The following is a 24,487-nucleotide window of genomic DNA, read 5'->3' on the forward strand; positions in this document are numbered from 1 at the left end:
TAAACCACAATATACACCACAAAGTGTCAAACTATGGCATCACTTTTTGAACGCTTCAATATCGTGCTTTTAAACATCAACGCCTCTTCTTTAGAAACGCTGCAGAAACGTTCGAGTCAGTTCGGTATCAGCAATGGTGCCAGTTTCATTAACGAGACCTTTCTTTTCTGCTTATTGGATGTTATAAGGGGATGGATACGGGTTTGTAGGAGTGACGGTAGTTTTTTTATCTGGTGATATTAGGCCTACAATCATTTTTGAGGCATGATTTGATGATACCACTAAGTTATTCTTCATTGTTTATTGTTTATCGTTTATCGTTTCAGGTTTTAATAAAATTAATTAAAACGAAAGCTTTCTGTTGCAATCGAGACATTCTTGAAGCTACTGGTGGGAATATTTTTCAACTCCATCAAATTGGACAGAAGGTATGCAAAACCTTTCAATAATTAGTCTTTCTAATAATAGGCCGAGCTCAAATAGAGAATTTGCCGTTAGCTTAATAATCTGAGTTATGATATGTTCAGATCCTCTTCTTTAAAGATGGTTTTCACTCTCTAAACACAAGATAAGATACAAAGAGGAATTAGACAAAGGAATACAACTTCTACCCCGAAACCGAAAGGCCTTAATCCTTTTTCACTCGTTCGCCAACCGTTTGCGCCAGTACATACAGGTACCGGCCTTGAACGACTTTCGGTTTTTCGCGCGAAAATGGTTAGCCAAGGGATTATGAAGGTCAAAAAACATCACGGCTCTTTTTGCTCCGAGCCTGTGACTATTTATTGTGTAGTCGCTTTAGATTTGTTGTACTATATTATTGACTTTTTACAAACCAGCGGAACAAACCCGGGATTAATCCACAGGAACAAAGTGTTGACATCTCTCTAAAAACCGTATGTTTCCGAGCTAGTACCTAACTTCATATTTAATTGAAGTACTTTGAAAAATGGTCGAGTGAGTCAGACACTGACTTCATGTTTTCCAAAAGTCCCAGCAATACATTTTTAAATCAAATTAAGAGGATTTAAGGAACCTAAAAAAAATGATTTCGAAAGTAGAACGGTCAACAAACAAATATTGATTTTGAAAAAATATTAAAATTAAAACAACCGCGAAAAACTTACTGCATAATGTTCATTCACTATTTGAAGGGTTTGACTTGAGGATCTTTAAAATCTTGATGGTACTGGAGGAATCAAATATAAAAAGTAGGGCAGCGAATCTAAAAGAATAAAAAAAAATTATGCTGGTTAGGGAAGACTACAGCTTAAAAGTTTCACATTTAAGCTTTGCTAGCAGTTTACTATCGTTTGTTATTAGTATCATGTCTTTTTTGGATAACTCAAAATAATGCCGTTTACAATATTTGTAAGCCCGTTATAATTCTGTGCGAAAAGAATGTTGAAAATTCTTCAAATACCCAGGTTGGACGTATCTGTATCTCAAGAGCCAGGCAGAGTTGTTGTGATGACAGATTTTGAGGCTTTCACAAATTGTTAAAAAGTGAAAAAATGAGGGGTCATATTTATTCAAAGGGTGTTGACGACTGAAGCGATATTTTGCACATTTCATTCGGCTAGCGCACAGTGTTCCGCTATAAAGTGTATATTATACTTGTTGACTTATGGGTATTAGTCAGAGAGGATAGGAAATGGATAGCCTAAGGATCTTTTAGCTGCCAATTATATTGCATCCGTCTGTTCTTTAACAATCCAGATACGTAAGTCATAAGTTGTCCTTTTTTCTCCATTCACCCAATGCTAAAAATGAGTTTTCAGGGGGTTTTCGCCGAAATGCAGCCTAGATTAGTAAAATAGTCGCTGATGACGCTGCAACTGACGCTTAACTGACGCTCACTCAAGGGGGGGGGGTCGGTAGTAAAATCTCAGACATATATGAGTAGTAAAAGGATTTTTACGAATTTTTACATACCACCACCCAGACTCTTGGTAGAGGTATTTTACTACCCTGGTAGTAAAAGTTTTTGGGATAATTTGGCCTATTTTTTGGTTGCTTTTCGGAATGATTTTACAAAAAAAGCTGAAAAATCATTATTTCTGTGACACATTTTTCATTTAGTGCAAAAATTAATGCTTTGCCCTTAGAATTAAAGTCTTTTTTATATTCACAAAAAATTTCGAGAATTTTTTGTTTGCGGCAAAAAACTTTTACAACAGAAATTTTTTTCAAATTATAAAAATTCAGATTTTTCAGAAAATCATCCAAAAAATTAAAAGAATTACAAAAATAGCTAAAATTTGCTAATTTTACCAGTTTTAACTACCCAGGTAGTAAAATTTTTTCAACATTTAATACATAGTAACCACCCATTTTAGTATTTAACTACGCTGGGTAGTAAAATTTGTTCTCAATTTTTCGTCACACCACCACCGTAGTAAACGTCATTATGTCTGAGATTTTACTACCGACCCCCCTGTGCATAGCACTACTTCGTCACATATCCTTACTTCGTCTCCTATTGTTATTTTCTTTTCTACGTCATAATTTATGGTTAAAAATTAAACAGCTGAATATACATGGTTTCTACTAGATTATTGTTAATCATTTAAACATGACGTAACATATGCTATTATGCAAGCTAAGAAGTTGATTGACAGATATATTTTTCTAGAATACATAGAATAATTACCGTTAGGTGTGGAAATGATGGGCGCAGAGGTAAATAAAAAACATATTTTGACATTATACATTTCTTTAACCATGAACATATAAACGACTACACATATCTTTTATTATCTCTTTGAAGCGAACTTCGTTGCCGCCTGTATTTCAAAATTGGTATGAAAAATCCGACAATATTCCGTCATAATTTTATTTCTTTGAATTATTTAGGTAAAAGGATTGATAGAGCTTGAAAATTACTCCTAATGCACAAAAAAATATTTTCGGATTTTTTCACAAGTTTGCAATATATTTGATCAACATTTTCAACTCTGAAATGCAGAATTTCAACTGCGTGTATACTTTTGAATCTCTTTTGTCACTCCAATAATTTTTTTTTGACTTGAAAAAAAATAGCTTGCCAACGTTGAGAGCCTGTACCATAAGAATACAGCACCCGACCCCGAGAATGTAGGTGAAATTTGAATCAGACCTGAGAGATGTAGATTTGCATTTAAAAAAATATTGAATGTTTTAAACGAAATTTTGAACTCCCAAAATCCTTTCCCAGGGGTTAGTTTCATTACTTTTGATAGATAGGCTAATTTTTTTGGTCCTTGAAGTTGACTCCCATTTTCGTTATAACCCCCAGAATGTAGGTTTGGTTTTATGGCTTTAAATCTAGTAATAGTAAAAATGTTGGTATTTTTTCGATTGAATTAATTATAACAGGAAATTTTAGAAATATTTTATGCCAAAACAATATTCTAAAGAGCTTTTGTTATTCTGAAAATTGGATTTTTTCGCTTTTTAACCCCCAGAATGTAGGTGAAAAGATTCGGTTGCTGAGAGCGAAATTTCAGTATTCATCAGAAATTTTTGTTCTCTAAGTGAAATTCATACTTTAGAAATATACTCTGACAAAAAATTAACAAAGATATTAATTTTATCGTGCTACAAATGATGAAAAGTAAAAGAAAGGACGAAAAGAAGAGACTAGAAAGTTGTTTTTATTTTGTAGTTTGAAGATTCTGTGTCAAAATATGTGAATAATGTAACAACACCCTTGCCTCACAGCCCCGGTGGAACTTTTCCCACATCAGGTCAAAAAATTTCTACTAAATTCCCAATGGGAATAAAAATTATGTTGTTCCAAACTTAGGCAAATTTTCTGATTGGGCTGAGGTCCCAGCGGGTCTGGGACACGTCATAAAAGCTTAAAATGCCAACATTAATCATCTCTCAGGTAATACTTTCATGTTATTAAAGTACAACAAAAAAGTTTTATATAATTTGACAGACGGGTTATGAAAGCCCCTAAATTGTAGGTCAACTAACCCCAAAAGGTAGGTCTAACATTTTCGTTAAAATATCTAACTTAGAACAGTAAATATTGAAATGGACTATTTTCCACCTTTCCTTAGTTCATTAGGAATAAGAAAATACCCTATCATCATAAGTTAATTCCAATAGATTTCGATTTAGAGAGGATTTATTTAAGAAATGTCTCAATTCGAGTAGTATCAAATCAACTTCGATTCAGATTTTCGCCTGACAAAAATCAATTCAAGTTAAAATTTTATCTCTAGAAATAATCAGTAATATGTAACAGTATCCTCTGAAACAACTTTTTATGAAGTTGAACTATCGTTAGGGCTACCATGCTAAAAAACGAGAAACCTACATTCTCGGGGTTTACTACATTCTCGGGGTCAGGTGCTGTATCGAAATTAGAATGTGACACTTTCTAAAATTATTAGACACTTTTAAGTCAAAATTTAGAAATAAAGAACAACATAGACTTTTGTCGAAGTTTTGACGTTGTTAGCAAGGTATTCCCAAGTGGTATATCACCAAAATCTATTGTTTCATTTTATGCTTTTAACGAGGCGGCAACGAAGCTAGCAACCCTTTCTAAAAAAAGACAAAGGAGATGGATGTCCAGTCGTTTATATGTTCATGCTTTAACTGACCAATCAAATCACTACTATACATGTAACATTTTGAAGAGTGAATGCACGATGAACAATCGTGATTGAAATTCTACAGAAATATCTCGAAGAAACCATAATACGCATGCGCAGGTGCTCTACACATGATCACATGATTTGAAAGTTAGATTTTGCAGATCAGTCAAAAAAATTCATCCTTACTTGGTCACCATTCATTGCGTAAGAGTTCTTTAAAACTTTCACAAAAATTTATATTCCCACTACACGGTCACGTGATTTAAAAGTTAGATTTTGCAGATCAGTCAAAGAAATTTATCCTTACTTGGTCACAATTCATTGCATAAGAGTTCTTTAAAACTTTCACAAAAATTTATATTCCCACTACACGGTCACGTGATTTAAAAGTTAGATTTTAAAGATTAGTCAAAAAAATTTATCCTTACTTGGTCACATGACTTGAAAGTTAGAGTTTGCAGATAAGTCAAAAAAGTTTATCCTTACTTGGTCACATGACTTGAAAGTTAGATTTTGCAGACCAGGCAAAAGAATTTATCCTTACTTGGTCACATGACTTGAAAGTTACATTTTGCGGATCAGTCCTTATCAGTCAAAAAAATTTATCCTTATTTTATCACATGACTTGAAAGTTAGATTTTACAGATCAGTCAAAAAAATTTATCCTTACTTGGTCACATGACTTGAAAGTTAGATTTTGCAGATCAGTCCTGATCAGTCAAAAAAATTTATCCTTACTTGGTCACATAACTTGAAAGTTAGAATTTACAGATCAGTCAAAAAAAATTATCCTTACTTGGTCACATGACTTGAGAGTTAGATTTTGCGGATCAGTCCTGACCAGTCAAAAAATTGTATCCTTACTTGGCCACATCGCTTGAAAGTTAGAATTTACAGATCAGTCAAAAAAATTTATCCTTACTTGGTCAAATGACTTGAAAATTAGATTTTGCAGATCATTCCTGATCAGTCAAAACAATTTATCCTTATTTGGTCACATGACTTGAAAGTTTGAGTTTGCAGATCAGTCAAAAAGATTTATCCTTACTTGGTCACGATGCATTGCGTAAGAGTTCTTTAAAAAGTTCGCAAAAATTTATATTCCCACTACACGGTCACGTGATTTAAAAGTTAGATTTTAAAGATTGGTCAAAAAATTTTCATTACATGGTCACATGACTTGAAAGCTAGATTGTGCAGATCAGTCAAAAAAATTTGTCCTTACTTAGTCACATGATTTGAAAGTTAAATTTTGCATATCAGTCAAAAAAATTTATCCTCACTTGGTCACATGACTTGAAAGTTAGACTTTGCAGATAAGTCAAAAAAGTTTATCCTTACTTGGTCACATGACTTGAAAGTTAGATTTTGCAGACCAGGCAAAAAAATTTATCCTTACTTGGTCACATGACTTGAAAGTTAGATTTTGCAAACCAGGCAAAAAAATTTATCATTACTTGGTCACATGACTTGAAAGTTACATTTTGCGGATCAGTCCTGATCAGTCAAAAAAAATTATCCTTATTTGGTCACATGACTTGAAAGTTAGATTTTGCAGATCAGTCGTGATCAGTCAAACAAATTTATCCTTACTTGGTCACATGACTTGAAAGTTAGATTTTGCAGATCATTCCTGATCAGTGAAAAAAATATATCCTTACTTGGTCACATAACTTGAAAGTTAGAATTTACAGATCAGTCAAAAAAATTTATCCTTACTTGGTCACATGACTTGAAAGTTAGATTTTGCAGACCGGGCAAAAAAATTTATCCTTATTTGGTCACATGACTTGAAAGTTAGATTTTGCAGATCAGTCAAAGAAATTTATCCTTACTTGGTCACCATTCATTGCGTAAGAGTTCTTTAAAACTTTCACAACAATTTATATTCCCACTACACCGTCACGTGATTTAAAAGTTAGATTTTAAAGATTAGTCAAAAAAATTTATCCTTACTTGGTCACATGACTTAATAGTTAGATTTTGCAGACCAGGCAAAAAAATTTTTCCTTACTTGGTCACATGACTTGAAAGTTAGATTTTGCAGACCAGGCAAAAAAATTTATCCTTACTTGGTCACATGATTTGAAAGTTAGATTTTGCAGACCGGGCAAAAAAAATTATCCTTACTTGGTCACATGACTTGAAAGTTAGATTTTGCAGATCAGTCAAAGAAATTTATCCTTACTTGGTCACCATTCATTGCGTAAGAGTTCTTTAAAACTTTCACAAAAATTTATATTCCCACTACACGGTCACGTGATTTAAAAGTTAGATTTTAAAGATTAGTCAAAAAAATTTATCCTTACTTGGTCACATGACTTGAAAGTTAGAGTTTGCAGATAAGTCAAAAAAGTTTATCCTTACTTGGTCACATGACTTGAAAGTTAGATTTTGCAGACCAGGCAAAAAAATTTATCCTTACTTGGTCACATGACTTGAAAGTTACATTTTGCGGATCACTCCTGATCAGTCAAAAAAATTTATCCTTACTTGGTCACATGACTTGAAAGTTAGAATTTACAGATCAGTCAAAAAAGTTTATCCTTACTTGGTCACATGACTTGAAAGTTAGATTTTGCAGATCAGTCAAAAAAAATTATCCTTACTTGGTCACATGACTTGAAAGTTAGATTTTGCAGATCAGTCCTGATCAGTCAAAACAATTTATCCTTATTTGGTCACATGACTTGAAAGTTAGAGTTTGCAGATCAGTCAAAGAAATTTATCCTTACTTGGTCACATGACTTGAAAGTTAGATTTAGCAGACCAGGCAAAAGAATTTATCCTTACTTGGTCACATGATTTAAAAGTTAGATTTTACAGATTAGTCAAAAAATTTATCCTTACTTGGTCACCATTCATTGTGTAAGAGTTCTTTAAAATTTTCACAAAAATTTATATTCCCACTACACGGTCACGTGATTTAAAAGTTAGATTTTAAAGATTAGTCAAAAAAATTTATCCTTACTTGGTCACATGACTTGAAAGTTAGATTTTGCGGATCAGTCCTGACCAGTCAAAAGATTTTATCCTTACTTGGCCACATCGCTTGAAAGTTAGAATTTACAGATCAGTCAAAAAAATTTATCCTTACTTGGTCAAATGACTTGAAAATTAGATTTTGCAGATCATTCCTGATCAGTCAAAACAATTTATCCTTATTTGGTCACATGACTTGAAAGTTTGAGTTTGCAGATCAGTCAAAAAGATTTATCCTTACTTGGTCACGATGCATTGCGTAAGAGTTCTTTAAAAAGTTCGCAAAAATTTATATTCCCACTACACGGTCACGTGATTTAAAAGTTAGATTTTAAAGATTGGTCAAAAAAATTTTCATTACATGGTCACATGACTTGAAAGCTAGATTGTGCAGATCAGTCAAAAAAATTTGTCCTTACTTAGTCACATGATTTGAAAGTTAAATTTTGCATATCAGTCAAAAAAATTTATCCTCACTTGGTCACATGACTTGAAAGTTAGACTTTGCAGATAAGTCAAAAAAGTTTATCCTTACTTGGTCACATGACTTGAAAGTTAGATTTTAAAGATTAGTCAACAAAATTTATCCTTACTTGGTCACATGACTTGAAAGTTAGATTTTGCGGATCAGTCCTGACCAGTCAAAAGATTTTATCCTTACTTGGCCACATCGCTTGAAAGTTAGAATTTACAGATCAGTCAAAAAAATTTATCCTTACTTGGTCAAATGACTTGAAAATTAGATTTTGCAGATCATTCCTGATCAGTCAAAACAATTTATCCTTATTTGGTCACATGACTTGAAAGTTTGAGTTTGCAGATCAGTCAAAAAGATTTATCCTTACTTGGTCACGATGCATTGCGTAAGAGTTCTTTAAAAAGTTCGCAAAAATTTATATTCCCACTACACGGTCACGTGATTTAAAAGTTAGATTTTAAAGATTGGTCAAAAAAATTTTCATTACATGGTCACATGACTTGAAAGCTAGATTTTGCAGATCAGTCAAAAAAATTTATCCTTACCTGGTCACATGACTTGAAGGTTAGATTTCGAAGATCAGGTTAAAAAATTATCGTTACTTGGTCACATAACTTGAAAGTTGGATGTTGCAGATCAGTCAAAAAATGTTAGCCTTACTCGGTGACATGACTTAAAAGTTAGATTTTCCAGATCAGTCCTGATCAGTCAAAAAAAAATTATCCTTAGTTGGTCACGATGCATTGCGTAAGAGTTCTTTAAAAATTTCGCAAAAATTTATATTCTCACTACACGGTCACGTGATTTAAAAATTAGATTTTACAGATTAGTCAAAAAAATTATCCTTACTTGGTCACATGACTTGAAAGTTAGATTTCGTAGATCAGGCAAAAAAATTTATCTTACTTGGTCACGGGGTATTGTTGGAGCGTTCTTTAAAAATTTCGCAAAATTTTATATTCCCACTACACGGTCACGTGATTTAAAAGTTAGGTTTTGCATATTAATTCAAAAAAAATTTATTACATGGTTACATGACTTGGAAAGTTAGATTTTGCAGACCAGTCAAAAAATTTATCCTTACTTGGTCACATGACTGGAAAGTTAGATTTTGTAGATCAGTCAAAAAAATTTCTCCTTACTTGGTCACCATAAATTGCGTAAAAGTTTTTTAAAAATTTCGCAAAAATTTATATTTCCACTACATGGTCACGTGATTTAAAAGTTAGATTTTGCAGATTAATTCAAAAATTTATCATTACTTGGTTACATGACTTGAATGTTAGATTTTGCAGATTAGTCAAAAAAAATTATCCTTACTTGGTCATGTTTACATCAAACACTACTTGGTCACGTTTTTTCATTCACAAGAAATGTTTATAACTTCGACCAACAACTCCAAACACTACTTGGTCAAGCCTTTTTACTCATAAGAAATTTTCCTAATTTGGACCAAAAACTCCAAACACTAATTGGTCAAATTTTTTTATCCTTAGAATGCTCATATTTTGCACCAAAACACCAAACACTACTCGGTCACGCCTTTTCACTCATAAGAAATGTTCATTATTTAGACCATAAACCACGCCTTTTCACTCATAAAAAATGTTCATAGTTTGGTCTAAAGACATCAAACACTACTTGGTTAAGTCTTTTTTCTCATTTGAAATGTTCATAGTTTGGACCAAAAAGACCAAACACTGCTTTGTCTCGCCAATTCACTCATAAGAAATGTTCATAATTTTGATCAAACAAACCAAACACTACTCCGTCGCGCGTTTTTCCTCATCAGAAATGTTCATAGTTTGGATCAAAAACACCAAACACTACTTGGTCGCGACTCTTCACTCCTTAAACATTGAGATATTTTTCACATAAAAACCCCACCAAACGTTACTTAATCATATCTTTCATTAAAAGCTCTCCTCACTTCCATTATTCGTCCAAAAATTTCTTCGATATTTAAAGAATTTTACGACATATTGAAAGTTCAGGTGAAGAGGAGTTGCTAACTTGCACTTTTAGTACATTTGCGGCCGAAACACCCGACGAGACAGAAAGAGATATACCTTTTTCTATTGAGATTTGTTAAGAATATTCAATTTTTTTTTAAGCTTTAGGGTGTTCTTTCTTTTGAATCTTAACCCTAAAAATATTATTGAAATTTTTACGGCGATCTTTAACCGGTATGACCGATTTTAAGGGATCCCAACCGTGATCAGGATAGGATAGAGTGATGTGTCGAAAACGAAAGTGTCTCAGAACTTGTGACCTGGTTGATGTATGTATCAAAAAACTTCTTTCTTCTACATTTTGACTTGTCATAAGGAGACTTTATCATTACTTTTAGAGATACTAAAGAAACGCTACACAGATAGTGATCTGTGAAAACTAATTTATTTAAAATTATTTAAAAAATAATGTCAAATTCGATTCCATTATTTTATAAATTTTCTTGTGCCGCTTCTTAGAAGCCGTATACAGTACGTTCTTTATAAAGTTTTTGACATTGAGATTTCAACCATTACTTTTTGCTAGACGGAACAAGAAAGCGATCTTCCATTCACTTTAATAGTTTGTTTGTTAACACCTTTAAACAAAGAGAGAGAGATCAACCATAGAAGACTATTTATTGTTTCATTTGTTTATTAACACCTTCACATGAAAGAACAATTTTCTTGTTTAATTTCAACAGCTATAAAGGTGTTACAGAACAATACAATTAAAAAAAAGCAAGTAGAAACCACCTCTAATCTCAAGATCAATCAGAAATAATTTATGCGTTTATTCATGCATAAATTATGACGTAGAAAAGAAAATAACAATAGGAGACGAAGTAAGGATATGTGACGAAGTAGTGCTATGCACACCCCCCCCCCTGGCTCACTACGTTCACTTAGCATAGTTATTTCTAAACCAAAATCGTGGTTTTCCCAATATTATTATTATCCCCGTTTTGACTTATTTCCCTGATTTGTGAGTTCAAAAAAACGCCTGTCCTACTACATTCTATTGCCAAAAAATGACATTCCTCGATTTGTCTCTTTTAGTATTGGCTAAATCGTGATATTGTTTCGCAAGTTTCTGTTTGATTGGGACAATACCTTCACACAGTTCAGATATAAAGCCTCATGGATATGAGGTTTTAGTTTTAAAACTTGTATCTAAAAATAGAGGCTGTGAAATACTTCTTAGTGGGAAATAAAACCATTTTCTTTGCTTAAGTTCTGTTTTCGTGCGTTTGAAATTTTCTTTCTTTAAAAGGAAATAGGAGGATAAGGTTTAAACTGAATTAGCGCAAATTGAAAACAAATGTCTATTGAGTTAAAAAAAAACCTCATCCGTCATGTAAAATAGACACGAAAATGAAATTAATCGTTCTCGCACGAATATCTTGATTTTTCGAAGTGGTCTTCTATCATAATCAAACTACAGGCGCGCGCACTTCTTTTTGTTCTTTAGAAGAAAAGCTTAAGTGCCAGACGGTATCACGCTATGAGGCTTAAAATATTTTCAAATTTATTTCTTTAATTCTAATAGCGAGCGCTTTGAAATATTCTAATCTTCTTTTCTTGAAACATCTTTATTTCTGAAGTAGAGACTAAAAATAGACTAGTAACTGTTTCTCATTTTGATAGCCTCTGTTGTTATATCTCTTTGTAGATACATTATCAGATAACAATTTAGCAAATTTTGAAATCGAAAATTTTCGGGTCAAGATTTGAGGAAAAGAGCCGACCGAAAGAATTTCGGGATCCTTTATACCGGGACCTTTTTTGGGGTGAAAAATCAGGATTTTTCCCTGGGGAGGATGAATTCGATTTTATTGGTGAAATTTCGAAAAAGGTATTTTTATAGGCGGCACATTACTTTACCATCCATTGACAAAGGTTACCCCTCCTGCCAGAGACAAAGTAGCTAAACGAAAACAATAAGGAGTGGAAATGCCTCTGTCGTCTTAAGGGATAAATAGTTTTTCATTTCTAGCTAGACGTCTAGCGGACTAAAATGAAGCTATACGGAATCATTTATAAGTTCAATCAAAAACCCAAATTTAGCTTGACTTAATACATTTCAAGAGGTTACTTATAACTTATGTTTGAGTAAGTTTTGTCAAACCATAAAATTAGGTTTTTATGGCTTTACGAGGATTTAAACATTGTCAAGTTAAAGTAAGAACCATGAGAAAATATTTTATAAGACAAAAATTACAACCACTTTTTATAAGAGGAGGTTCTTGACGAAAAGATGGTCGCATGTGAGACATCGGATGTTACAGGGTGAAATCTGAATTTTGAAATATATCTTCTAGTTGAGAAAAAATATATTTCCAACGATTCAAATCTAAGACGGGCTTAAATTCTCCAGAACAGGGCTTTTAAGCGTTTTAGTAGAATCAATAGATAAAATTTACAAATTTTTTGTAACGATTCTTAAAAGAAATGGTGTAAAAAAATTTATGATGAAAGATCATCAATAATCACCTTTAAGAAATGGGTATTGTGTAACATCGGTAAAGTTGATGACCCCCGGATTAATGTCATTTCTTTCATTGATCGGTACGGTGTAAGTGTGTTTTTTAAAGATCTGATTTATTTTCAACAAATTCTGTTCAGACTTACAATTTTTCTCTTGGTGGAAGCAGCAGTTCTTATTTTGATGATTATGGGTTTGGCTCCTGGGGGGTAATTTTCATAGAAAGTCGACAAACTTTTTTAAAGTATGACAAATGGGTTGATTAGTCCAAGTGGTTAGACCCCGGGGGGGGGGCAGCTGGGCAAAAGGACCGACGGGTATGTGCGGGTCCTAAGGGTACCTTTTCCAATATGTTTAAAATGCACTGTAAGGGTCGGAAAAACTAGAGATGCACTGTAAGGGTAGAAATTTCAGAAAATTCTTGAAAAATCTAGATATTTTGACCAAAAATGCTAGAATTTTGACCATTTTTTGCACGAAAGGGATCGAAGATTTGGGGGAAAATGCACTCTAAGGGTATGATTTTCACTGATTTTTGCTGCACTGTAAGGGTGCAATTTTAAAAGCCAATTTTTGGCCCGCACATACCGTCAGTCCGCAAACCCAGTGCCCCCCCCCGGGGGTTAGACCAATGAAATGGGATTTTCGCATCGTTTCTGTACCTTCTCGTCCAGGTGAGATTGATAGTAAGCTCTTCACCGGGGCTCCACCCCGGACGTATTTTAAGGTGATGTTTTTCATGGCTATCTAAGTGACCAATGCTGTTATATGTCGATTATTAAACAAGTGTTTTTTCATCGTATTGTATACTGTTGTACTGGTCTTAGTATCTTTGGTCTCTAGGATTTGCTCCATTGGTCATAGGGTAAGGTCGAGTTTAAACACTGATCTTGTTTCAATGGAAGAACAGGAATAGAATGTGGCATACTCTGGTCGGGTAATGCTTAGCAATATGCTTTTAAACTGCTGTTGTTTAAAGTGAAAGAGCACTGGAATAAAATATGTGATGTAATATGATGTATGTGGGTATACTCTGTCATGGGCGTAATATGGGCGTTATTTTGACGCCTTTTCTGTAAGTTGGATAAGGAAGCCACAGCGAAAGTTCAAAACAACTTTGATCTAGGCGTCAAGCTCTATTTTAAGGTATTTTTTGATCGATTTAATATTTCGATACGACATGTATGTGTTGACGATTTTATACGTTATAAATTAAAGTATGGTTGTTTTTGTATTGAAATCACAAATTTGTTATGACTTTAAGACATAAAGCTTACAGTCGCCTTTTTAAAGAGAACATTATTTTTATCTCTACACCGAACCGTCTACTTCTATATAACAACATAAAATAAGAAAGAGTGAGCAGTTGTCTCATTCCATCTTTTCTTGCGCGGGTACGTTGGAAAATTCAAGAGAAAACAAGAAGGATTAAATTAAAGCTAGGTCCTGACCAGTGGTGGCACTGCCCCCCAGTGGCCAATTGTTTTTGGGGCGCCGAAATACAAAAGGCGCAAAAAGACGCCTCTGATTCCTAATTTTGGCACCCCTTTTCTCTTTTACACCTTAGATTATATGGCAGTTTTCGGCCAAAAACGGGAAAATGCTTTATTTTTCACAAGGGGCGCTAAAATCAAATTCTTCTAAAATTGCCTCCCCCAGTTTGCCTGAATTTTAGTCGACACCACGATACTGGTCCTGACAGACAGTCCCACCCTGATACTGTACACCCATAATAACTAACGCGGAGTGACTATCTGATGTTGATTGAGATAGGGGAAAATAAAGATTTGTAACAAGATCAAAGGCAGCGTTGAATGCAAAATTGGATCAAATCTTCGCTATCAAGTGTAGTTACGACACAATTTTTCTCTCAGATTTAAGAATGCTTAGCTGTACTATCTCTCTATCTCTCTCTCTCTCTCTTCCGCTTCTAGAGACACTCTAAAGGGGTATTAAACCTTCATTTAATGATGATGAAATTTCCTACTGTTAAGTCATGATGTCATAATTATCAGATTTGATAAATGTTATAATTCCATTAAACGCTTTAATACAGTAACTGGATAATTGACATTTCGCAAAGGATGGATGCTCGTCGAAACAGAAAATTGCTCTGTGATTGGCTAACTAAATATATTGTCTATGTACACACTTCGTTTTTATAAGAATGGTGTAACTAGATATGTTCTTAACTTTTTTGAGAAAATCATCCTAAAATATTCTTACAGCATTCTTAGGTTAGAATCCTAATTCACACTAGATTTAACATTTTAGTACATACTTGCCAAGTATAAAATGGCATTGTTGTGAAAGGAGCGAGCTTTACTTGGGGGTAATTGGCGATTTATAATTGAAAATGCTCTAAAAATGGCATTCTTAGCTTCAGTAGCAAAATTCCATGATGGTGATATTATTTTGGCCATTTTCATCATGGACATTCTTATAAAGTGTATTCTTATAAAAAAAGCCTGTACTGAACAAGACAAACGGATCGTATTCAATAGAGAAAATCGTTTGAAGGCACTTTGCAACAAAGGGTCTCTCTCCTATTTCCTAGTAACCTAAGAGTATATAAATGTCCAATCAGATTCATCCTTAGGAAAAATACAGGAGACATCAGCAGTACGCATCTGCTGGAGTTGACAGCTTGCCTACTCTCGCTATTATGATTACGATTTTAATGAAAGATTACAGAAAAGGCAATAAAAACAGATCTCCATTGTTTATGTGATGACTTTAATTAGATTTAAAGAGATTTGAGTGCAATAAATTCATTAAGTGATGCGTTCCAACTGAATGAAAAGTCGTCTTTTTCTCATGGTTGTGTCACAAAATGCTGTTTACTCTCACTAGCAACAACCTCGTGTCGCGTCTGGTTGTAGTTCTTGAAGTTTGGAAAGGTAGGAAACACAGGGGAATCTTTACAGTTTGTGTCAGACAGATTATCTAGGGAGGGTGGGTAAAGGACATGTTCATTCATATAATTTGGCATATCTTCCACTCCCAAATTGACTTTAATAAGTTGTTTATTGAACCCCCATCGTGAATGATACATTTAATTTTCTTACGTTGTCTTCCTGAATGCCACTTAGTCCTGTATGTGTTGGATGATCTGGGACTTTAGAATCCAATCTCAGTGAGTCAACCAGTTGTCCAGTATGCTGAAAAGAGACGGCATTTTCTTGGATATGATTTTAAGAGGGTTTTGGAATTGGACATTAAACTTTTCCCGCTACTTGTTAAAACGCTCCCTATACTTATCGAAGAGTGTTCTTTGAGTTCTTACTGGACAATAGAGTGGTTTCACAGGCCCGGCGGAAGCGGGGAGACTAGGGAGACTTATACTATTTTTAGTTTTAGATAGTATAGATACTATCTCATCATAATTTGACGGGTCGAGTTGATAGAGAGAAGGAAGGGGAGAATATGAGAATTCTTATCTCTTCATTTGTTCGCGTTGGTAGGTTAGTAAAGTAATGTGAGAATATCTCTTTCTCTCAACATATATAAGGAGGAACTTAATTTGTATTTTCACTTCAAACACTTCTACATGATCTTATTAGCGGCAAGCTTTTTAAGAAAGTTATCTTTCTATTTTCACAAAATCCCCATCTTATGTTCTTAATTCATTAAAAAACGAACGAAGACCCCTTCTTTTTTCTGTTTTACTCTCGAAATTTGGATATCAATGTGCGAAAAAGATAAGGAGACCTATCTAGCTGATGGACATGGTTTTTTCTTTATTCTACTTTGAACTTTGCTGAGCTTGTGATGGTTTCATCGCTGGAAAAAAGCCACGTTTACAGGGCGACAGTTTTTAATAGTTTAACAGGTCTTGGGTTATGATTTTCCAAAGTCTGCACTTGTTGAAATATCATAAGTTTTACCTCTTGAAAGACTCTTTTACCCGTCTTTACAAAGACTTTACATATGGCTCCAATGGATTCCTTGTCTAGCCGGTTGCAGAGTTTGCAACCCATAGAGACTAGTATCCTGCTATTAATTTTATATCAATAAAGTTTATCTGACTGTGAAGATAGTATCAGCTCCCGCTGTGCACTTTTTAAATTACATTTTCTCAGTATTTCTATAGGTCAAGACTTTTATGAAGCAACTCTAGTCTCCGTGTATAGATTTTTACTACGATTTCTATTAAGATGAATCAGTTGCTACTCGTAGTATTTTAGCCCTCTTCTATACCGTGCCCTGCTTTTAAATGATAAAGGATTCTAACTCTTATTCAACCGGTGTTTTTAAACGCGGCTATGACGCCGCGAAGCGGCTGGTTCAACGTAGACGGCTAGCTCATAGATTTTTCTAGATCCTGATTGAATGTACTCTCGTCTGTACCAGATTGTATCTCACGTTTATCGCTTCGAAGTTCTACAATGAATAGTAGTACGGCAATGAATTTTGAAATTAGCCGTATATATCGGGTCTGTGTACAGACAAGATTGAATGAGAACGACGGTAAATCCGTACTTGTACTGTCCTTAATTTTGCGGGTAAAACTTCAGGTTGTTTCACCAAATCCCTTCTATTACTTCGCTTTCCTCAAAATGTGCAACAACATAGACTCGCTAGTAAGGTAGGGGAACGATGCTCAAAACACTGTGGATCTCGAAAGAACAGCGCGAAAAAAAACTTCTTGAATAAGGGATGAATAATTATCAGGGCATATAAACCATCATTCATTAGGTCAGATCTTTAATTAAGACGATGTTATCATATTCATTAATTAAATTATAGGCCAATTAACCAACCATTGCATCGGTTTAATAGATGAAAAAGTTAATTAACATTAAAGATCAGTAAAAAATGACTTTTTAATTTGAAATACTGCCCATCTCTTAAGCCGTCACAAAGCACTGGTCTTTCATGAAAAGGTTCCTTGGACTTTGCGAATGTTTGTTAAAAGAGGATTTGAATTTCAAACTGGATGACTTTTATTCGGAGATAGAAAAAGGTAAAATGGCAGCAAAGATTATAATGACTTGAACGAGTTTGGTTTATTTTTGGTATAAAAAAGGATCTTTATGCTATACTTTGATCATCGAGTTTCAAGCCCGAAGGGCTACATGCGAGACTTCTGGATGGGAAATAAAACCACTTATTTCCCATCCTGAACGCCCGTGCGTAGTTTTTATACAAACGCCGGGTTGAAATTAAAATCTATCGCTATATTTCAAAAAATGTAGTCCTCCAAAACAAAGGAACCACTAGATACAATCCGTCGTCATGATTACGCCGCGTTCTATGCGCGTTTTGGATGGGAAATAAGCGGCTTTAATTTCTCTTGCCTGAGAAGGGTTAAAGTTTTGCCCTTCGGGCTTGAAACTCAACGAGTTTGTTTGATACTTAGAACCGTAAATGGCCGCCAACCTTAGCTCGTGGTTTACAGCTACTGTCGTTTTGGACAAAATTTATCTCAAATTCCGTAATCAAAGTTGGGAAACCTCAAAATTTATCAGATTTGACATTCGCTATTTCGCCAGAACTTTTTAACGTTTCCTAATTTCGAATTGACGTCAATGAAGATTGATTAAGAGTTTTAGGAAAGTTGTTATTAAAGCTTCTTCTGTCAACTCAAGATCATCCATCTATCAATCTAAAGATGAACCAACACAGAGAGGATTGGAAGAGATTTAAACTGTGTCGTCAAGTAGTGAGAGTGATATAAGCGTGTGAGAGATTCATCGACATAATTCAAAAAATCTATCATCAACAAGCTCAAGAAATCTTATGAAAAACCACCAACAAAATACACCATTTCTTAAAAACCTCTCACACATCAAGCTTGTGAAAAGAGCCTCCTTACCACAAATCTTATTCTTATCGTAATCGGCCTTTCTTGTTAACCTCGTAATTATGTGGTCAGTGACCGAGCTATGTGAACCTTGACAAAAGGTTTCCTAGCTATTTTCTCACACTTTTGTGGAAATATAAGAAAACTAGTGTTGAAATAACAGGAGATTCTATAGGAGGTTTAAAAACATAGTAAAGGAAATTGCACAACCTAGAGTGCTTTGGTCCTCCAAGTCTGACGAGTGGAGTATGGCTGATGTCCATCAAATTTGGTGTGATTTCTTTTTGGGATTGAAGATGTATCTACTGTCATTTATACAAATTTGATGTAAAGTAAGGGGTCAGTGGCTTGGTGGCAGAGGTTTTCTTCCCGCAGATTTTCCAGGCGGTCAGGGGACCGGTCAGGGTTAACCTGGAGATCCATGCTATGATTTCTTATTCTATATACTGATGGCGAAATTTATAGCATGGTATGGGCTGAGAGTTTGAATTTCCCAGATCCTAATAACGGTTGAAAACATAGCCAATCAAATTTTGTTATTCTTTTACTGGTCACATTTTCTTAGAGAAAGCGCAACTTCCAAAATTTGGTTTTTGTTTTAGTAAGTGAGGACAGCGCTAAATTCGAATTTCCCACTGTAAATTTTTTGAGGCAGATTTGTGCCTCACAGGTCATACCCGTCCTGTATACATCAGATTATAAAAATACAGGACGGTTCTCCTGTCAAGGTCAAATTTTATATAGAACCAAACATGTGGATAGAATAACTAGTAGGTAGTATAATCGTGGTATGACTTGGGATAAAAGAGACACTCTTTCGTGAAAGAAAACTTTTCCTTTGACACATGAAAGGACCCTCGAGTGAATCCGTAATTTTGACGCCCCTTAATTTTGTTTCCCGCTAAGCTATTTCCCCGGGGGTAGTGGGTTTACCAACTGGCGGTGCGGCGAAAAAGATTGGCTTTTAGAATCGCACCCTTACAGTGCACCAAAAAATTCATACCCTTACAATTCATTTTTCTCAAATTTCAAACTCTTTTGGGGCAAAATAAAGTCGGAATTTTCGAGGATTTGCTGAAATTTCCACCCTTACAGTTCATTTCCACTATCTTGAAAAACATACCCTTAACCGGCCGCACATACCCGTCGGTCAGTTTGCCTGACTGCCTCCCGGGATTTATGAGAGGCAAACTATAGTTCGTCTACAAATGTCGTAAATTCATATACCAAATTTTGTAATTTTCCCAAATTTGCCTAAATTTACGTCCGCACCAATTTTCCCTTTCGTACCGATAAAACTTTGATTATTATACAAAACTTCAACATATAAATTTCAAATTTGAGACGGTTCTTATCAGTTGTAATCCTAGCCTAGAAATCTAAGCTAGTTTGATTCAGTCACTTGGATAAATCTGATGGCTATAAGTTGTGACTGAATAACTATTGTAATCTCTGATTGGAAGTCTTATTCAACTTCATTTTCATTATTTTGCATGAAAATTTATCAAACCCCAAAAGATAATATTGAGAATCAAATTTAATATATAATCTGCCTCTCTTCTTCATGAATAGATATTTTGAGGTCATGATATAAGTTCCTATGAAACCACCACGGCACGTAAACTTTCCTTTTATGAGGAGGAATATTGATTTAAATAATCGAAAAGGAGGGGGACTTTTTTGAATATGGAAGTAGAGTGGTTACTTTAGCACCCGGAGGGGGGCTCGGAGGGGGGTACTAGGGTTGGCGGGTGAAAGGTATGTGCGGATGGGACCTCCAAAAACCGACCCTTAGAGACCTTTGCTGAAAAGGCGACCCTAGAGACTTTTTTGAAAAACTTTCTTTGATTTTTGAAAAACTACCTATCCTTAGTGAGACTTTGTAGGGTGAAAAGACCAACCCTTACCATCCGCACATACCCAGCACCCATTTTGCCTAAGTGTCCCCCTAGGCTTTAGGAGGGGCAGTACTAGGGGCAGTACACGTTTTTTTTTATTAGAACACTTAAAATTTGGCTGAGCCTGGATGTGCTTATTTTATTAGCCATTTTCACCCTAAAATGTTCTTAAATGCGTTCTTAATTTTTCAGACTATTCTAAATCGACATTATCATGCAAAATAAAGAGCACTTAAAATTGGTAAAATTTGGACAATATTTGACTCTCGATTTTAGAAAATCTATGCCTAAGTTCGGTTAAAACTGCTTGAAAAAAGGAAAAAATTGTAGTTTCTTGACAATTTTTTCCAAACTGAGGCTGGGCTAAGAAAAAAACAAACGTGTATCCCAAGCGGCAGTTTTTTAAGACGGCGAAAAGGCGCCAAAATCCTCTTCAAAGCAAAATTTTCCACCCTTTTTTAAAAGCTCTAAAAGACAGAAAATGTCGTTAATTTTCACAACCGCTTCGCTTGCGCCTCATTTTCGCGATTATTTTTGGATTTTTAGTTTTTAAGACTTTTTCTAGTAAGGTGAGCTGAAGCTTAAAAGCTTGAAAGAGAAATGGACATTATAAACATCATTTCTTGGTTGGTAAGCCTTCAAAAAATGGAAAAAATTTTAGCGACTTTTTGGTGTACGAAATCTTAGCGAATTATTTACTCTTCGATTCTAGGTGAGGTGCTGTTTGGAAGGCTGCACTATATAGAGAAATTTCGGTACCTTAATTTTGACCTAATAATAAAAACAGGTTAAACCTAGGTGCAAAGACATTTCTATCAACCCCTTAGTTAAGAGGGGTCTGAGATAAGATGGGTTAGCATTTAAAGGGGTATTGCAACGTAAGGGGTTCCCTCGATTTATGGGTAAGAAAATTAAACTTTCATCTTGAAGAAAATTATTTTGCCTGTTTCTTTTTTTGCCTCTTGTAAGAGAGCGATGGCAATATTCAGGACCTCAGAACATTCATCATTTTTCGATCAGTTTCATCAAATATCAGTCTTATGAAATTTTACCTCAAGCCTCAATTTCTTCTAATCTTTAAGTAAAATTGAGGTATACCAGACTGAGGGAAGGGGTCATTCTTAAATTGTTATCTCCTCGGCCATTCCTTGATGCTGGATGAATTAAATCAATGTACACTTTTTTTATAAGAACCGGTAAAGGCTCGGCTGCTGTAATTTCAGGCTCAGCATTGTTCTTAAAAAGTATTCTTATAAAAGAAAAAAAGTTGTAATATTCAAAAGCTGCAACAAAATATTTACATCTGGTAGAGGAACCCTTCAAAGTCCCAATGTTAAATTTTCGTTTACCCGCTAAAATTAGAAGCTTGTCAACAATCGGTTTTAACCCTTGGACGTCATTTTACACCAAATCTATTGTTTGTGCAAGGCTAACAAAAACAAACGAAACTCCATTTTTAGTTCAGCTCTTAAAAAAGAAAACAGGTACACGTTTTTTTTTTTAAGAAACTAGTTTTACCAAGCAGCCTCAATGTTTCTTAAGAAATCGGCCTTTTGAGCGGGTCGTTGTAAAACATGGAGTAGCTCCATGGAGTACTCCAATGGAGTACCTATTGGAGTACTCTAAAAATATTGCAGACCAGATTTTAGATTGCCACAAGAGGAAAATAAAGACCTGTATAATTTTGTATTTGCTCTAAAACCACTCTGTAGCAAGAATGTGGCTTTCATGTTGGTCTCTTTTTATATCCTTTCATGTCATCTGCATCACATTGAGTATAAAATTCTCATATCAAAGAAATAAGTTGGCGGACTCCATTTATTGTGATTGTCTTATTATTTTGTTAATTAAAGTGTATTTTGTCAATAAAATGACAATGAATAATTTAATGCTCTAAAATCCCTCTGTAACCTCTCTCACAGACTGTCCCCAACTGCCATTTCATATCCAACCATACTACCTGCATCATATTGAGTATAATAAAAATTCCTTTTAGAAATAGGTTGATAAGCTATGTATTCTATGATTGTCACAATATTTTCTTTAAAAAAGTCAATCTGTTGACAAAAGGACAAAAGAAAAATATTGCTTAAGAAAGCTCTAGTGCCCTACTGGTGTTACATAAATAATATAACACATAATACTATATACAATTACACTATTATGTGTTATTATAATGTGTTTGATATAGAGCTATTCTGCAAGCTAAATCTGGTCTGTTAATTGTAGAATCAACAAAGATTTTTAAGCAGAGAGTGTGCGCTATATGAGCTTTACTGCCAGAAATGATGGTAGCCATTTTTTCACAAACAAATACTTGAGAAATTCTTTTGATTGCTATAAATTGGAAGTTTACAGCTGCTGGAAAAGGTTGATTATCAAATTTGTGATATTCATCGCTCTGACAGGTATTTTAGGGGGTACTCCATTAGGTACTCCATTGGAGTACTCCATGGAGCTAATCCATGTTTTACAACGACCCCTTTTGAGCCTTAAATGTTTCTTACATGTTTCTAAACTTTTTGACATAATCAGCCTTATGAAAGGCTGGATTGGAAGGTTCTTAAAAAAAACGAATTAAAAAATGTTTATTTTCCCATTCTCAGCCTCAGCATGTTTCTTAGATGTTTCTTAGTTTTTAGACATTCTGAGCCTCGTGTTTCTTAAAAGTGTGTTTCATAAAAAAAAAACGTGTATTGTACTCAAAACAACGCCAAATTCAGCCAGCTTTTTTGTTATAATAAAGCAGGGTACACGTTATTTTATAAGAATCTACTCTATAAGAATGATTGAGTTGAGGTATGTTGTATTGCATACTAGCTTTAGGGTGGGTTAGGATGATTTTCACCATAAAGGTAAGAATATAGGGTTAGGATGATTAGAATATCTATGATGAAATGGCCCACCTTTCTTATAAAAAAAATTTTCATCATAGGCTACAACTAGTCCCATTATGAGTTTTTCTTGCGGCTAGCTTCAAACATAGTGTATGGCCGTTAAAGGTTTTGTCATTGCTCTTATGTGTACACGTTTTTTTATTTATTAGAACACCTAAAATTTGCCTGAGCCTGTGCTTATTTTTTTTAGCAATTTTCAGTCTAAAATGTTCTTAAACGCGTTCTTAATTTTTCAGACTCCTCTAAATCGACAATATCATGCAAAATAAAGAGCACTTAAAATTGGCAAAATTTGGACAATATTTGACTCTCGATTTTAGAAAATCCATCCCTAAGTTTAGTTAAAACTGCTTGAAAAGAGGAAAAAATTGTAGTTTCTTGTCATTTTTTTCCAAACTGAGGCTGAGCATGTTCTTACGATGTTCTTAATTTTTCGACGAATTTCAGCCTCAATGTTCTTATAAACTAGGTTCTAATGAAAAAAAAACGTTTAGATTATATATTTTGATAAGGATTTTCAAATCCGATAAAATCACATTGGATCAGAGGCACATATTCCCTTTTTCATTCAACAATATAATATATACGTTTTTTATAAGAATAAGAAAAAGAATATGCATACCTTATTGTTATTATATTCTGATGATTTGATTGGCAGTTCGCTTGTGATTCCATTGATTCTGGCACGTGCCAAACATTCAAACAATGTTATTTGAGGCGTCGTTAAATGGCTGTTTCGAATGGTTTCACACATATCTGTGTGACGTCAAACAATTTTGAAATGTCCGGCAGGTGATCTGGTGAATAAAGAATAAAATGACTTGTTGTACACAATTACCAATCGAAATATTTTTGTAAGCCCCACCCTGTTCTTGTATTGTTTTTAAACCAAATTAGATTTTTGCATTATTTAAAAAAGTTTTTGAAAAATGGTAGGGTCATTTTAAGAGAGTTTTTTCCACCGGTGTCCCAGGCTGGTATTGGTTGGAGTAAAATGCCTGTAAAATCAATCAATCAATTATGGTTTCTATCAAAAACGTTTGAAAGTTAATCTGATTACAGTAAAATCTCTTGCGTGTGGTACTGTAGTTGTTTTTGAGTTAGAAAGTTATTTTCGAATGACATGAAAACAGGTGTTGTTTTTTTGTATTCTGAATTTTGCTAAATTGCTTTCTTTTGTCTTCTTTGTGAAAGTAATTACGATTGATGTCATCACACTATTCACGTTTTTTTATTATAAGAACATCCAGAATTTTTGCAGCCTTCATAATTTCACCATTTTGACAGTATTTTTGACCATTTTCCTAAGAAATCAGTTGTCTGTGCAGGAGACCTTCATGTTCTAAAACTTGATCTTG

General features: G+C 34.3%; 1 protein-coding gene across 1 annotated transcript in view; it reads left to right on the top strand.

The window, feature by feature from the left end:
• The first annotated feature begins 369 nt into the window (after positions 1 to 369).
• Positions 370 to 24,487, top strand: part of LOC136814383 (uncharacterized) — a 28,319-nt gene continuing 4,201 nt past the window's right edge. Inside the window, exon 1 of the mRNA XM_067070920.1 lies at positions 370 to 428. The gene's annotated coding sequence lies outside the window, so the exon portion shown is untranslated. The remainder of the gene's footprint in view (positions 429 to 24,487) is intronic.

Source organism: Clytia hemisphaerica, unplaced genomic scaffold, assembly GCF_902728285.1.
Source record: "Clytia hemisphaerica strain Z4C2 unplaced genomic scaffold, Clytia hemisphaerica genome assembly, whole genome shotgun sequence".
Taxonomy (NCBI): Eukaryota; Metazoa; Cnidaria; class Hydrozoa; order Leptothecata; family Clytiidae; genus Clytia; species Clytia hemisphaerica.